This window comes from Calypte anna, chromosome 2 (genome assembly GCF_003957555.1).
Source record: "Calypte anna isolate BGI_N300 chromosome 2, bCalAnn1_v1.p, whole genome shotgun sequence".
Classification (NCBI taxonomy): Eukaryota; Metazoa; Chordata; class Aves; order Apodiformes; family Trochilidae; genus Calypte; species Calypte anna.
Window position 1 is genome coordinate 58,657,265 of NC_044245.1, and position 15,908 is coordinate 58,673,172.

Sequence of the window (15,908 nt, forward strand, 5' to 3'; positions counted from 1 at the left end):
TATTTTATTTTGTTCTGCTTCAGAAGTGAAATAAATCTTGACATTTTCTGTGAAAGAGAAATTTTGTATCCTTTGCAGCTTCACTCATTTGCTTTTGGTTCCATGATATGGTGCATTGTTACTGTCCTCATTAAGAAATCAATGCATATTCTTCACACAGGACTTGTATTTCAGTCATGGTAAATGTAGCTTGGTCCTAAAAAGAACCAAATTTTAATCTCTCCCATACCCATGATGTCTTCTGCCATGACCTTCTGTACTAACATGTGTAAGAGCTCATATTGCTTGCCCTTAAAAATGAACTACTAGTAATTTTTAAAAAAATTCTTATATCACAGCCTGAACAGTGCCACTGAAAAACAGTTCTATATTTCTGTTCTTTGTATACTCAAGCAAAAGAAAAATAAATCAACACACAAAGTTCTGATTAAAAAAACTATTGAAATTTTCACAGCTTGGTGTCTTCTGCAGAAAATGTCCTGTTTCTCCATTCAGATCATACTTCCCATGTAACTTCAGCTGCTGGAGTGAGCACCATGTAATAGAGCAAGACAAAGGGAGGCTCCAAAATATGAATACTTACAAGTTATTGAGGATAACTGGGATTGCATGCAAAAGCAAATTCAGAGAGCACAAAGTTAGCTAAACCAATATCCTAACAGTTGTAGTTAGTAGATGGTGCCAAACATCTCTATCTGACTTTCACTTCTGGGTGCTCCTTTACAGTAAAGCAAAATGGAACAGGTTAGTGCCAAGAGAGTGGTCTTTTGGTGACAGTTCAGGATGAACTTCAGAAGACACATGTTCTAATGTTGTCTGCATTAGTACAAAGAAGGGCTCTGCACCTCTAGAAGAATGTCCCATGGACTGTGCTCACCAGTTCCCACTGGGAAAGAAATGGTCTTAACGTCTGGTCTCAAACTCATCTGAAACACAACTGCGAGAATACTCCTAAAACATGTCACAGAGTTGTCATGAAGTACAGTTCAGTAAGTGGTCAAATTATGTTTGCAAATATCATTCATAGATTCTCCCCAGCTGAGGACCTGTCCTTCAATGCTCATTTAGAAGAACATTTTCTACTTTAAACAAATCAGGTCAGTCAAATTCTAATCACTTCTTCCTTGAATACTAGATTATTAGATTTAGGAGCATCACAGGGTCACTGGGAAGATCCACTGATGGAAATCCATCAAATGAGGTATTGGTAAAGCTGCAGTACATAAACATAGGTCCTGGTGTTAGAGAACACCTATAGAAGACAGCTAGAAAGCCCAGGTCCTAACTCATACATCATTGCTGCCTTTTCCATTTAAATTCATGCCAGTTAATGCATTCTGGAATGGTTATGCGCCCGGCTGATGTGTAAACCACACCAGGCAGAAATGTTGTATCTTCATTTGTCATCCAAAATCGGCAAGCAGCTTTCTAGATTCTTGGAACGGATGAAAGCTATGGCATCTGAATACAAAATAGGTAGTATCACAGCTCCTTGTAAGAGGGGTACAAGAACTGAGATCACCATCATAGTAAAGAATGCCCTGGCAGCACTGAGCTTTATAAGGAAACACCTGTTTTTCAAAGCAAGATATTTTTTGTGAAATTAAATCTGGCTTGACACATCATAATTAAACCACATGGTTCTGATGGAGAGTCACCTGCCAGAAAAATTCCCCTTTGAAATCCAGGCATCCTAGGCTCCCAAGAGCAGAGACAGCATTTCTATTCACCCCAGGCAGCTTTGGTTCCCTCACTGCCCAACTCCTAAATAGTCATGTCTGAAGTCCTTTTGTGTGTTTTCCTTGCTATCCCTCTACTAGAAATGGAGGCCTCTGTAACTAACACCTTGCAGGGGAATTCTGAAACATGATGCTTTTTCAGGTGAGTGGTTTGATGATGCCCTTCCTTAAACAAGCAGGAAATATACAATGCTCAACTAAGTTTACATACTTTTGTAGAATACGAAAGAAAACAAATCCACATTCCACTCAAGACAATCAGTTTTGCTAGTGGCTCTAATGGATTTCTGAATCTTTTCTTGAAAAGGATCTGATTAAAACTTATGACTCACCATTATCTTCTAATACAATCTTGTCAGGTGGTCCACCTGGAAACTCTGGTATCAGCTCTTCAGCCCAGACTCAAATTCTGGTACTCTAGGAGGCTTTGCTAAATCACTTCAGATAACATGCTCAGCAATGCACAGCCCAAAATTAGGTGGTCTATGAAATTAATTCATATTAAATGGTTGCTTTAATACCAAATGAAAAAAGTAATTTGTCCTCCTCCTTCCCCTCCTCAGACTTTCTCATGCACGACGGAAGTTTCACTTAGAGTAAATCATCTTGGGGATATATGGGAGGAGGGGAATAATTCATCCATCCTATTTTCTCTTCATGTGTCAACAAAAAATTAGTAATCAAAAATGCACTTGAATAATGGGAAAGATTTCTTTATTCAGTGAAAATTATAAAGTAGCAAATTTCCAGAGGAACTAAAAAATATGCAAGTCATGACAAAGTATTGATTGTGTAATAATGTGATGTCAACAGCACAGAATAATCATGTTTGCAGGTGGGAGCTTTACATTCATTATACAACAAAGATCTTACTGTGGAAATTAAAATATAAATCGAACAGTATGTATTTCTAGAAAATAAAACATTATTCACATTCTGGTACTCATCTTCTACATAGTGATAGAGCATTATGATTTCTCTACTGGAATAACTAATGAAAAAGAAAAATTTGGTGTTTGGAATTAAATCTGATGTGGATGACATTTAAGGTCATGAAAGGCAATCTTAGTTGCACTGAAATCTTTTAATCTTATTTGCAGATTATTCCATCAGTGGCTCCCTGGAGCTGCAAAAGGATTTTATTCTCATATCTTTATTATTTATTTGAATGTTGAGATTGTAACATATTGTAAATTGCTCCTAATTTTAAAAAGTACTTTCCTGTCTCAACATCATAGCATTTGCAAAGCTACAGGAGTACTCACTCAGGAATATACCTGGGCAAATTCAATAGTGGCATACAAAGTGACTGCATATAATTAGGTAAGGAAATTACTTTAGGGGGTGAGGTACATAATCATACTTAAGTGTGATTCAACAGATGTTCAGAATTACTGTAACTTGCACCAATCCGAGGTAACAGCCAAATCTTATTCTATGTTATATCAGGATGCAATTCCCATTTAAATCAGCAAGTCCAAATAATTGGGGGTGTCCAACTACCGAATTTTTTAAGCAGGAATACATTTGGCCCTGTGCAAAAACTGTGGCGAATTAGAGGGGTGTTCGTATGTTTTTCCTTATCATGGTCATCACTTTTTGTATACCCTTTTGTATTCTACAAAGCTCCTGGATTTCTTATCCTCCAGTACTAAATTTCACATTCAGCAACTGAATTCAGAACGGCTTTCCCATCAGACTGAGCAGCCAGCTCAAGAACACTTTACTGGCTGGACTAACACACTGAAGGCCCAGTCTGTGTATCCAGCCAGCCCAAGTGTAAGCTCTTGTCTTCAGCTGGTCTGCAATGAGTTTTCTCAGCAAAGATGTATCAACAAAGTCAAAACCTTTTTCTTACTGTTTTTTTTTTTTCTTGCCTCCATTCACCTAAAGGTATGATTCTGCATTAAGCTGAAGAGTGTATCTCTCCCTTGAATTGCAAGAAGCCCCTAACATATGAGTGATTTTAGCTTGCGTGCTCAACGTAATACTGGAAAATCCCACCACAAAAACAATCTGAACCTGTTTTCCAAGCACTCCCCTACACACGCCAGTCTGCATATAAAGGCATTTTGTGTGGGTTTGAAGGTGCTTTGGAAAGACAGACTCAGTCTGATGGGTAAGGGACAAATGGTCAAACGGTGACAGCAGAATTTCAGTGATGAGGCTAAGGATGGGCAGATTCCATGCTCTAGTGATCAGCCATGGCAGAAGTTCTCTGAGTACTTATTTCAGTCATCTAACAGCAAGCTTTCCAGCACCCCCTCTTCCTTGGTCTGGTCCTCCCTAGGAAGGAAAAGCCAGTGCAGAAACCACATTGTGCTTTTCCATTAATGCTGTATAACCTGGAAGCCAGACAAAACTGCAGGAGTCTTTGACATTAGTAGCAGCACCTGTAGGTAGGATCCTTCTGTCCTGGAGGTGAGGCCACCTCTCCCTGAAAGCAAATGAGCCTAGTACAGTGTTCCCTCACTACCTACTTTCACACGTCTTGCAGGACAATCTGATTCATTTACTTCCTGGCCACTGCAGATCTATCTCTGGTAGGTATTTATACAAGAAAAATTGTAAAACACTTGTGCATAGGTATTTATAAAGTATCAATCACATGCAATTGTGCCTAATGACTGATATTAACATGATGCATCAAATGCAAAATCTTTCTCTGTAAACAGCAGGTCCCAAACAAATCAACTCATGAAACAGGCAATGCAGAACACATATGTGGCACCACCCTGCCTATCCTACTTTTGACCATTAAAATAGTGTGGATCTCTAGTACATGAAAATAATGCAACCAGACTATTTAATTTGCAGGCATGTCAATATCTTCCATCAAGGCTTACAAGAGGGCTGTGGGATTTTGTCCTCAAAAGCTAACCTCTTTTGTCAATCAGCACTTTGGTGATAATATAAGAGGACTACTTCTAGTGCTCATTGCAGGGGAGAATGGTGCAGCTGAGCTCTTCCTTACCTGTCAGGGCTCCCTGGGTTCACAGCATGGTACTGTCCATACTAAGGCAATGGCCATCTTGCAGCAATAGTTAATGTCCAGTACCTGCAAGACAGGAAAGTGTCAGCCACATTCTGTGCTCTGGGAAATGGTGAAGCTCAGCAGCCACCCTTGTGTTGCACTTATGTGATCAGCCTTGTGTTGCAGGCAGGATCTGACACACAGGAAGACTTGAAGGACAACACCATTGTGACAGGAGTCCCTCCTTCCCCTGTGCAGCCTCCCTTTCCTTGTCTCCTCCACAATTAAATAGAATTAAGGTTATCTGAAAGATAATAACTTGCGTTGGGTTATAAGGGGCTGATCTATTAAATGAAAATATTGTTGATACAACTTGCTAATGGAATCAGAGAATGGGAAGCAGATGTGAGGAAGCACCAGAGTTATACAGATGTAATCCACATTTGCCCAGTGAACAGAAGGACACATGTGCCACCAGACAGTTTCCTGACTTTCAATACGTCTGTAGCACTGGTCTTCACCAGGTGCTTCAGAGGAATGTCAGAAACTCTACTGCAACTGACTGTGAAATTACCTGCATGGTAATTCCATGGATTTTTTTTCTAACCATAAGTAATCAGTGGCTGGTCTACAACCTTCTGGTTCATCTCCCCTGTGCTTGTGTATATTCTGTTCTTCTCTAGCCTAAACTGTGCATATAATATATTAAGTATTTGTAAATTTATCAGAAACCTATCTAAATGGATTGAATTAATTTAATTCAGTGTCTCCCAGAGTCAGATTCTGCATTTGGAAACTCTCCATGTCACACATAAGGTAGATGCATTTGTTTTCTTTGAGGGCAAACAAAAAATATTCTTGAACCAGAAATCTTTTGCTGTGGGGAAACTGCCTCTTTCAGCTATGGATGGATACTCCTCTACACCTGATAGAGGAAAACACAGCATAACTGCAACTGATTGCTTAGATTCTTAAGATAATTTTTGGGAGGTGTGCATGCTTCGATGTTACTTTGAAATCAAGCCCTGTGCCCAGGAGAGAGAGAACAGAGGTGTACTGGTTTTCAGATCCATATGGATATACCTGTACAGCTCTGTGTACAACTGTTAAATATCCATATACATGTACACCCATGCAGATACATAAAAAAGCTGGTGCATTCAGGAAAAAGACTTCAAAGTGGGAAATAAAACTCTTCCTTTATTCTCACAAAGGGGGGCAAGAAAAGATTCTGCAATATCATTCCCGTTAGCAGACAGATACAGGCGAGGTGATAGATAAATTGATTTTGATCAAAGTAATAGCAGGAGGGGTTCTGAAAAGGACAAAATTATGAGTTTGAAGCATTATTGCACTCCTTAAGTAGATGCTTGTATCTCAAAGGTGATACTTCATAAATTTTGTCTGAGCCCCTTCCCCTATCACTGTTACCACCATTTTATACCTTTCAGTGGTGAAAAAAAAATCAGGGTAGAATTTTTCCTTTTTTTTTTCTTTACTTCATTTTATTAATGGCATGTCCAAAGAGAGCAACACTGCCCTTTCAGATATTAGCTTTGTGCCAGTTTATACATAAAAGCTTTTCATACAAACTGATGTTTCATTCTACATTCAAAGAAGAAAAGTTTTAAATAGGATCCATGCATCTGATAGTATCTTCCAGTATCTTGTTCTATTACCTAGAGTCTAAAGCTTTTTTAAAGAATCAAAGTTTGCATAACTCTATATGTAAAATAAAGGCTGTAATTTTTCTTTTCCTAACTTAACTCAGTGATAACATTTCTGAAACACTTCTTTTCTCCTCACAGTCACACACTAGCCTTTTCTCTCTCTGTCCATGTAATCTCCTGTCCCATCATCTCGTTTTCACCTTTCTGCCCTTACCACTATTCTCTTACTACTCAAGTGGCTCAGTCTCTCCTATCTGTTTTCCCAAACTGCTCTTTTTCTTCCTTTTAATAGTGCTTCTTTACCAAGTATTCATTATAGACTGTGCTTTCTGTTCTTTCTCCTGTTTCTCTACACATCTCCAAGCAATTCTAACCCAGGCTACACTACATGAACAAACACGCATAACAAAAGATACTCCTGCATATTGAATACTTAATTTGTGAAAATTCACAAGTTATGGAAAAAGCAAAATGCCAAAATTTTTTTGCAGTTTCCTCTGGCCAATACTGTCTTTCAAAGACTCTAAGTCATCAGAAACCCCCACCTTCAAGAGCCTTAGCACATACTTAGAGCTTTATCCTGTTTCTGTAGTGCATGACATAATGGTTTACATTGAAAGGCCAACATACTTATCTTGAGATTTGACGATCTTCCTCAGTGTGGACTTCAGAATTTAAATGTTTCCATGCTTCCTTATCTAACACTCTTTCTTATCTAACTTATCTAACACTATCTTTCTCACATTCCTGTTATTTATATGGGTGTGCAGTCAGAGTGGGTTAGCCAAAATCATTTATGGAAATGTATGCTGCTTGGTTTTCAAAAAGATTGTATTTCAGCTATCCTTATTTCAGATCACAGCACATGGGCTATCATATAAAACTTGCAGATACTCAGAGAAATAAGAACAAGACAGCTAGCCCTGGTAGTAAAGGTGGTAACTCTATCACAAAGTGCAAAAATACTCTATGCGAGCATGAAAACACATACATAGTTTTGCAAACTATATAAGCATTTTAAAAACCTTGGCATTTGAAAATATCAGACATTCTTTCTAAAGGAGAGCTAGAGTGACACAGAGAGAAGCTGTTTCCCAATCAGGTGCTGCCTGTACTTAAGCAGCGTAATCTAATTTGCAAGTAGGTGACCTATATGTCTGGGCATACCTGATTATTTATTCAGCTAATCAAATTATATTGTGTTATTTGACGATAGGATGTACACAGTGCTGACACTATGTTATTTTTTGTCACTAGATAAAGGGAATTGATTCTAATCTATATTAGTTTTGTTAGTGATCAGCTCTTACACTTAGACCTACCAAGGGAAGCATGAATACATTTTGTGAAGTTCAATAGCACATATATCATAAGGTCATAGTAAAGACACGCATTGTTGAACAAAACTTTGGTGATCAACTTTTGTTGATCAACTTTTTTCACATCCCAGTAGTTTAAGTAGTTTTAAGGCTGAAAGCATCCTCCTGTCCCTCTCCCACAGGCCAGCCAGCATGATACACTTTGCCATTCCCATTTCTTCATTTTTTATTCTCCTATCATCATCTCCTTTTAGGAAGAGACCACTGCATTTTATACTGCATCTGCTGGGAAAGCTTGTCTCTTTCTATCCCCCAAAACACTGAAATCTCAAGAATACCGAATACCCTCTGTTCTCCTGTGAGCACTTGCAATGCCAGTTATATGGTTAATTTCAAGTCATGTGTCATAACCCAGACAAAAGTCTGGGGGTTTGGATTTTTTGTTTGTTTTTTTGTTTGTTTGTTTGGTTTGGTTTTAATTGATTGATTTTATCCCCTAACAGTATGTACTGCAGAGGTCAGTGAACAATCCTGTTATACCTACCAGGGGTGAGGGGCTTGCTCAGAGAGGTGTGTCTGTGTGACCTGATTAGGAGCAGGGAATACAGCCTCAACGGATCTTGATATTTATCACATCCTTCACCTCTCTCCTTTTTTTTTTTTTTTTTTTTTTTTTTTTTTTTTCTTATGAACCGGTAGGTTATTTCAATGGGGAGGAAGAGCGGAGAGAGGGGGAGCTGAGGACTTCCTGGGAAGGAGTAAAGCTTTTTAAAAAGATGTTATTCCGAGACGCTCGCAGAGCGAGCGAAGCCTCCTGAGAAGGGATGGGAATACAGCGACAGTAATTGCTGTCGCTGTTGCTCCTACCACGGGGGGCTCTGGCGGGAGAAGGGGGACCAAGGGAAGGGCAGGAGCCTGATCTCGATTCCCAGTGTTGAAGCAGCCCGGTCTCCCCCTTGCAACCTCCTGCACGCTTCCAGCGCCACCACCGCGGGTGGGAGCTCCGCTGCCCCAGCGCATCGCGGCCGCCGCCTGCGGCACCACATCCATCCCCCCAGCCCCTCTGCCCCAGGGAAAGGCCCGTGGGGGAGCGACGTTTCAGCGGCTGCCCGGGAACAAGCCGCCGAAGGGGAACGAGGCGAAATCTGACAAGTCGGGAGAAGTTGGCTGCAGCGGAGCGGGGCCCCGGGTGGCGGCGGGAGTGTCACAAAGCCGGCAGCCCCCAAGAGGCACCGGGCGCCCCGGAGAAGCGTGTGGCCGGGCAGCGGAAACCTTGGCCACACGCGTGTCTGAGACGGGCCGGGGGGCCACAGCCGCCACCGCGGCGCTTCGCAGCATCGCGGGAAGCGGCAGCATCTCGGCGGCGGGTCCCGGCGCGGCTACCTTCGGCCCGGCATAGCCCAGCACAGCTCTCGGCAGCGGGTTCAGCGCCCGCGGTGCGGCTCGTCCTCTGGCGCGGCTGCCGCTTGCTGGGCTTTGCCCGGCGCTGACCCCCGCCCCGTTTTGCCCCAAAGGGTGCCCGTAGTAGAGAGCATATTCTACCCCGCTGGACAGACTAAATAAAATTTTAGCTGCCGTAGCCGCTTTCACCCTTTTCCTTCGCTGCCCCCGCCTCCTCTTCTTGCCTGAGAAGCACAAACTTGCGCTGAAATGGCACCTCGGGTTGAATGCGAGTCTAACCAGCCCATTAAATACGATCAACATACCGTTTGCATGCAATGAAACCTTTCCCAGTCCTGATTGCTCCAAAGGGCAATCACGTCCTACCTCCCACCTTCCCAATCTTCATTCTCACAGTGTACACACGTTTGTAATTACTGGTGATTGCACTAATGCAACACTAAGCAAAAGCATGCTGGTGCTATAGAGAGGGGAGGCAAAGGAAATACCGCTAATTTAAAGCAACATCATGTGAATTACACTCCTCTTTTTCTACACCACCCTATAGATATTGCATGTTAGCCATTAAGCCGCACATCAGCGGCTCGTCTCCTAGTCTATTTTTTTTTCCCCTTGGGTTTTGTTTTGGGTTTGGGGGCTTTTTGTTTTTGTTTTTTAACTAATCACCAGGTGATATGGAAATAAGCGCTGGGTTTCCTCTCTGGAGAAAGGAGAGAAAGTGAGAAGACGACTTGTTAGTCCTGACTTTAACCAAGGAAAATGATGCCTGATACCCTGCCTGCCGTGATTGCTTCTTACATAACTCTCTGTATTCACCGCAGACCGCTTAGCCCGGAGAGGGGATGGAGAGGGGGGGGAGCCTGTCTATAATATCATGCCGGGCCTTCTCTGAACTAGATTCACCTCCTTCAGGTGCTTCGAAGAGACATCACTGACTTCGATGATGATCATTTGGTTTCTTTTGGAAGAGGCTGAACGGTCTTTTTCTTATCCTTTTTTTTTTTTTTTTTTTTTTTTAATTTGTTCAGATGACATTCCCTGTTCCGCTCGCCCCCGCCCCCGCGGCATGCACACACACACACACACACACACACACACACACTCTCACACCCCTTTTCTTTTCATCGTCAGCAAATAAAGATTAGGTGGGCAGATTATAGAAAGCGTTTTCAGTCCTGCGCTGATCTTTATTCCAGAGCCTTTGTGATTATATTGATGATGATGATGGTCAAGTGGACAGTTTGATTTTTGTGTTTGGAGCTAGTTATAAAGAATCAATATTATATCAAGGGGTAACTTTCGTGATAAAGGACTTTAACCACTCTGGCTATTCATCATAAGTCTGTAGCAAGCAGATAGGTCAAAAGAAATTATATTGCACTAAAGAGTGTGTCTTCTTATCTCTGCTATACCAGGGGAATAAGGGACAAGCCGATCGATACAGTAGCTGCTGTATACTTCTTGCAATTATCAATAGCTGATTTCGTCTTTTGAGGCCTGCATCTATTAATACAAACTAATAATAATCTTCTGAGCATATCCGTAGCCAAGGGGATGAGAGTTTTTTATATATAATGGCACTATTTATATATAGTTAGTGAACAATGTTACTTCTTTTGAGTGTGCTTGTCTGTGTGCGATGTATGTGTATATATATATATTTATATATACAGACATACACACAAGTACATTTAATATTAATTTCACTTGTCATTTTTGGAAGCATACAGATTTTTGCGAAGGGGCTGGAAGCACTGATTTTGTACGCACACTGTATTCCTACATGTACTTCCCAGAGTATGTGCTGACAGACGTGCGTTGCAATACAAATATAGAAGTTTAATATATGCAGCACCTATACATTTATATGTGTGCATGACCCGTATGGATGAGCTTGAATATATTTTACCTTGATGATATCCCCACAACTATGAGTATTACAAATATTCCACTAAGTATTTAAAATTGTTGGTTAAATTAATGTATTATATGTTAGATTAAAGAATTTAAGTGGGTGATAATTGGAGTTTGCTAAGTGTAAACATAGCTTTTGTGTATAGGAATCGATGTTTACTTAGATCCAAGGGTGGCTGATACTAAATAAAAAGGAAAAGTAACTTAAATATTTAAGGCAAAACGTTTAAGCACGGCTTTGCTGTGGACTAGTTCTATAAAACTCGTGGTAGGGCTGGTTGCTTTCCACAAAAAAAAAAAAAAAAAAAAAAAGTAATAGAAAAGAAACATCTTTATAATTGACATTTGACATGCTGTTTGGGTTAGGCTGTGGTAGACCAAGCACAGATTTCCCTCTGATGGAAACATTTATCATCGTGATTGCTGCAGAGTGGCAGGTGGTGTTATCAATTACCTCTTCTTACCAATAATAATATTAGTATGGTAATATCTTTGCTCATGTGAGAACGAATTAGCGGTCAGTTGTTGCAGCTTTAAACAGACAAAATTGTGCTGGATTTAACCCCAGTGTCCTCAAACAAAAGTTGTGGTGCAGAAGATGCTACTTCAGCTTGCCAGAAAGAGTAGGAAATTATAGAAATAAAGACCAAATAGTTGCACACTCATTCGAATAAGGTTGATGAACAAAATAGTAACTATAAAAGGCAGTAGAGGAATTGCACAAAACTTCTGATGCACCTTATCCTCATGTTGGTAACTTTGATGTCAACCTTGTAGACAAGCTTTCTGGAGGTTTTAATCAACTTTGAATAAGGACAAAAAATCAAGCAAATGCCTAACTAGGTATCACGTTATTATAAAAAATAAAGTACTAGTTGGTAAACAATATTATTAAGCAGGCAGAATAATCAAGTGTCTCCTCTGACTATCAAAGTAACATCGCAGAAGAAGAAGATAATTACCAAATTATATTTAATTACGGGGAGAAAAATAACTTTTACTTCCCAGCCCCGGTAAAATGTTTCAGTGGATCCGCCAGGCACAGCGAGGGGGAGGCGAGTGTGTGCGGTTTGCGCAGGGACACGCGTGATGGGGAGGCCGCGTCCCTCGCTCTTCTGCGCGCACCTACCGGCGTGGCTACGCAGATTTACGCGGCTAAGCTATATTTATCCCTCCCGCAGTGCCCGTGTTTTTCGCAGCCTAACTTCAGCCAATGCATAATATTTTCACTTTTATTTTTCTCCCTCGAGTCAGGAAGATTAATTAAAAGGTCCGTGGAAAACTTTAAGTGTAACGGGGAGCCGCGGGGGGAGACGGGGGCTGGTGGAGAAGCGTATCACTTCATAACTTTCCAGTAGCCTCCGAGCCCTCTGTACTGTCAAGGTTTTCCACACAGCTCGGGTAGAAAGTTTCCTCCGGCGATGTGAGCCGGTCCCCGAGGTACGTCCCGGAGGTGCCCGCCTGAGACGGGTTCGGCGGCGCGTTCCCGGCAGGGGAGGGGGAAGGGAGGGGAGCGGCCGCCCGGCAACTTGCTTAGCGACCCCCGCGCATCGCGGCGAGCTTTCTCTCCAAGAGAAAAAAGTGGAAAGGAGACCGGTGTAAGAGAAAAGAAACCATAAAGTGTACCACTTGTAACCCTAGAACATGTTAATGTCAAGAGATACAAATCTGGTAATTATGCCTTTCTTGCCTGTTGTGCTCTCCATTGTTCATCAAACATTAAGGACGGGCTTATTTAATTTTCCACTTAAAGATTAACTCACGTTCCGCAAAGTAATTTTATTTTTCAATCATTTTACCTTTCAAAAAGGAAAAAAGTTTTGGGTTTAAAATGCGGTAGATAAGATGCCTTTCTGTTTTTGTTTTAACACATCGCATTACAAGGAAGCCACTTTTAAAACGCTTTTCAAGAAATCGTCTGATGCTGAGATAACTACTAGGCTCTGAGCAATAGAAAATGCCAAAGTCTCGGGGGGGTGAGGGGGGGGGGGAGGGGGGGAGATGTTGCCTGAGCAACAGCAACAAATCTTTTTTTAAAAAATGACTGGATGAAAATCGAGATATTTCTGGTACACTGCAATTGGGAGAAAAATGACTGGGCAACACTGAAGTGTGCCCGCTCTCATTCCAGGCAAATGCTTATGTCATAGTGGGTAGCCGAGCCCTTCACCTAAAGCAAGTCGGAGAAATGCACCTCTTTGCTTTTGAAGAAGAAGCCCTCACCCCTGCTACCCACTCGTGGCTGCGGCGCTGAGGATTACTTGAACGCCCGCAGACGCTCGCTTTCACCTGCACTCTGCCTACAATAAATGCAGCATATACACACACGCGCACTTAATGTGTTCTTCGTGTGTGCCGGGTGCAATAAATCCCCATTTCTGACGAAAAAAACCAATCAAACAAACAAAACACAACAACAAAAAAGAACCATACTCAATTAATGGGCTCGTCCCCTCCCACTTCATATTAGAAAACTACATCAGATTTCAGTCATCACGATCGTCTCCAGATATTTGAAACGAGATGCTCTCATTGTGACCAAACTTTCAGCAAGGACGGATGCATTGGGAGAAGATACATTAGAATTTATAGACAGTAAACAACTTCTGTAATTATAAAGCAGACAATCATTGCAAGTGGTCTCGTGTACACATCTCGCTAAACGAAGGAAAGAAAAGTATACTCGTCTAATACCTAAAAGGTACTGACTGGCGTTTCAGAGTTGTTTCCCTTAAGGGTCGTGCCCGTTTCTAACGAACACCTGCACCACAGAAATCGCTGATGGTATGCATGTCAGGAGTGGCCTGAACTGTCGCGTCTAACTTTATTTGGTTTGCCTATCAACGCAGAAGCGGGGAATAAACCCAAAGCCCAGAGACACGGTATCATAACGCTCGAGATAAAGCGAGCTATCAGCAGGAAAAGTTTACACAGAGAAGTCTCCCAAAGAAGCCGGGGTTAGTGTGTTTTAAGGACTAGGGCTGGATTACACGGGCCGGAGTGGGGGTATTAGGAGGAAATCCCTTTCACTTATCCCCGGCCCCATACGCGGAGCTGCCCGCCCCCGCGCCGCTCTCGGCAAGGTGGGCTGCGCCTCCGCGCCCCGGCGATGACCGACGCAAAGGCCGCTCGGGCAAGCACGGCACGGGGCGGGGGGAAGACAGGGAGAGCAGCGCACAGGGAGCGGTCTGCAGCTAACAGTTGGGGAAGAAAAAAAAAAAAAAAAAAAAAAAAAGCAAGCAGCACCCCCACACACACTCAGCCTAAAACAGAGAAGGGGGTTGCAGGAATCGCTAGAGGAGCCCACAGCCCCAAAGCACACAAGCGCGGAGCTCCGCGCACTGCGGACCCTGCGCGGTACGGCGCGGTGTGGTGCGGCGTGACGGCGATCGGCGACAGTGGGGTACATCCTAGCGGCGGCTCCCTGCCATGGGAGCGGGCTGGCCGCGCTCCCCGCCCGCCCCGGAGCAGGGGGAGGCGGGCAGGGACGGCGGCGGGAAGAGGCAACTTGCGGAGACGGTGGCCGGGGCGCTGGAGCTGGTGCGTGGCGGCGGGGCCGCCGCCTCCCCCGGGTACGGACTGGGCGGTGGGGGATGTGAGGCGACGGGACGGGGAGGGGGAAGCTCGGCCTGGCTCCCCGGCAACTTGTAATGCGATAGAGGGGAAAGCGGGAGGGGGGGGGGAGTCTTTTCCCCCTCCCCCATTCACTTTTAGAAAAAAAAAAAGAGGGGGGTGGGGGCTGGGAGAAAAAGCCGCTGTTGTGAAAAGGTGCGTGCAGAGAGGGAGGCTCGGAGGCGCCGGAGAGCTGATCGGGCTGCGGGACTGAGGGTAGCCCCGGCGGCAGCCCCGGCAGCGCGGCACGGGAGGCGGAGGAGGAGGAGGAGGAGGAGAGTAGGAGGAGCTGTGTGACCCGCACCGCTCCCAAACTTGAAAGTTTATCTGCCCGAAATTAACAGCGGCCGCGGTGCGCGCATCGCTCCTCGGCACGGAGCGGAGGCATCGACCGGACGAGCCATCGCGCAAGGAGCGGCTGCCGGCGCCGCTGCGACGGAGACAGGGCAGGGAAGGGGGTATCACCTCTGCGACAACAACAACAGCCGCCCCCCACCCTCCAAATCTGGGAGAGGATCGATACTATTTGCTGGAGACCAAAGCTCTCATCGGCGCGCACGCGAGACCGCTGTCATTAGCTACCGGGACAAACGACTGAGCCGGGAAGGGGGAGGGGGGGGAGAGAGTGAGGAGTGTCACAAAAAGTCATTACAACCTGAGAGAGAGAGGGAGAAAGAAAAAAAACTTCCTACCAATGGACAACAGGAAGTGACCACCACCACCAACGGGGAGTCTCTGCTTGGAGAAAGAAGCTGCAAGACAAAGAAGAAGGAAGGAGAGGTGAAAGACAAAACTGCCCAAGGTCTGCTGCGTGTGCGTGCGTGCGCTTTCGAAAGAGGAGAGAACAAAAGTCAGCCGCGAAGGAGAGACAGAAGGAGCGACCGAAAAGGAGACAGGATGGAGCAAGAGCTAAAGACAAACATGTGAAATCAAGGAGAAAGAAGGGCAGAGCAACACACGCACCGAAAAGAGAGGAAAAGAAACAGCATACGCAAAAGTTTATTTTCCTCCTGCGAAGAAATTACTCACATATAAATCGGATGCCTTTCAGACCAATTTCTGGGGAAGGAGAGACCAAGAAAGAAGAGGGGCGCAGAGTGATGTGAAGGAAGAAAGAAGTAAGAAAAAGAAAGCAAAGAGAGCAGAAGAAAGCAGAGCAAAAGAAACTGAGAGCCGGAGAGGGAGGGGGGAGAAAGAAAGACAGAAAAGCGAAGATGGTGACCTCCCCCAGCACGTGAACCTTGCACATATGTTGTGTAAAGTGTGTGCAAAACAGAGC